The 1,977-nt window shown below is 37.7% G+C and overlaps 1 non-coding gene across 1 annotated transcript; it reads right to left on the reverse strand.

The window, feature by feature from the left end:
* Nucleotides 1–1,207: 1,207 nt before the first annotated feature.
* TRNAP-CGG (transfer RNA proline (anticodon CGG)) lies at nt 1,208–1,282 on the reverse strand. Its single transcript has one exon. It is a non-coding gene; the product is annotated as a tRNA-Pro (tRNA).
* Nucleotides 1,283–1,977: the final 695 nt, after the last annotated feature.

A 1,977-nucleotide genomic window follows, 5' to 3' on the forward strand; every position in this document is an offset into this window, starting at 1 on the left:
TGACAGACACTTGGGCTGTTTCCAGATCTTCGCTATTGTGAACAATGCTGATGCACCTAGTGTTTTAAGGGGGAAAATAAGAAAAAAAAAATTCTGAACCAAATGGTGTGTTAAAATATTTAATAAAATATACCACAATAATATTTCAACAATGTAAACTCAACAGCAGTATTAACAACCATTAGCACTGTTATTAACAAATGAGAAAAGACATTAATGTTCAAACACTCTTCTAGTTGTCCAGGACCCCACAGTAGCTAAAAAAAAAAAAAAATGAACATTCTCTCCATAAAACGCATGGGCATTTCCCCCTCCACTTTTGGGGAAAAAGACTGTGTCTTATGGAGCGAAAAATATGGTAATTGTCTTAACTTCACTTACTATTCTAATTTAAAAAGCTACCTTTTAAAGAAATAAACTTTCACTATACAGGGTACAATACAGTACACTTGGTTCTAATTCTGAAGTTGGGTTCTTTCCATAGTTCTTCTTGTTTTTGCATTAGTAACAAATTTTTTAATTGCTTTAACTTTATAATGCATTTTAATATCTGCTAAAGAAAGCTGCTCTCAGAATTTTTGAGTATTTTTACTTGTATATTTTTATAATTGGAAACTTGAAAAGAAATTCTGTTGGACTTTACATTAGAACCTAACAGAATACGTGCACAGACATAGTCTATGACTTTGTTCATTTTTTAAGATTTTATTCATTGGTTTTACAAAGAGAGAAGAGAGAGGGGTAAAGGAACAAGAAATATCAAACCTTTGTTCCTTCACTTAAATTGCTCATTGATTGTTTGCCATATGTACCTTGACTAGGCAATCCCAGGGTTTCAAATTGGGTACCTTAGCATTCCAGGTCTGAGCTTTTTCCACTGTGCCACCACAGGCCTGGTGACCTCTTTTTTTTTCTTTTGTTTTGTATTTTTCTGAAGTGATAAGCAGGGAGGCAGAGAAACAGATTCCCGCATGTGCCTGACTGGGATCCACCCGGCATGCCCACCAGGAGGTGATGCTCTGCCCAGCTGGGCTGTTGCTCAGTTGCAACTGGAGCCATTCTAGCACCTGAGGCAGAGGCCATGGAGCCATTCTCAGGGCCCACGCCAACTTTGCTCCCATGAAGCCTTGGCTGCGGGAGGGGAAGAGAGAGACAGAGAGAAAGGAGAGGGGGAAGGGTGGAGAAGCAGATGGGCACTTCTCCTATGTGCCCTGGCCGGGAATTGAACCCGGGACTTCCAATGCCGGGATGACACTCTACCACTGAGCCAACTAGCCAGGGCTATCTCTTTCTTAATATACAGTCTTTCTATCCTAAAACAATAGGGCCTATTTACTTATGGTCTTTGGTAAAATCTCATAATTTTATGAATTTCATTATGTGTTATAAAAAAGTGTTGATTTTTCAGTTATCATAGTAAAGTGTGTCTTTTCCTACTCTAGCACATAAGCAGGAGGAGACATATGCCAGGATATTTATTGCAGCACCGTATAGTGAAGAATTATGAGTGGCCTAAGTGTCCATCAATAGGGAGAATGGGTGAAATAAACAACCGAACTGTAACATCTGCAAACAATGGACTATGATACAGGGGTTTAAATGAGTGTTCTAGATCTACAAGTATAATGTGGATTAACTTTGAAATCATAGTACTGAATATTTCAGAAGTTGCCAAATAAGAATGATCTCAATAATGTAAAATGTTAAATTATCAAAAACAATATTCTATGTTTTATGGGTACAAACAAATGTGGAAAAGAAAGATTTCTATATTCAGGAAGAATCCTAAAACTCTCTCTTTCTCTCTGATAATGTGGCTTAAATAAATTCAGAGTTTATTTTTCTGTTTCAGTGGATAATCCCAAGCTGGTTAAGTGTTTCCTTAAGTACATCAAGGCCCTGCTCCTTCTGTCTACTCTGACATGCTTAGCATGTGTGTATTAATTCACGGGCATATGACAACGGCTCTACCACTGG

The sequence above is a fragment of the Saccopteryx leptura genome, chromosome 1, assembly GCF_036850995.1.
Source record: "Saccopteryx leptura isolate mSacLep1 chromosome 1, mSacLep1_pri_phased_curated, whole genome shotgun sequence".
Classification (NCBI taxonomy): domain Eukaryota; kingdom Metazoa; phylum Chordata; class Mammalia; order Chiroptera; family Emballonuridae; genus Saccopteryx; species Saccopteryx leptura.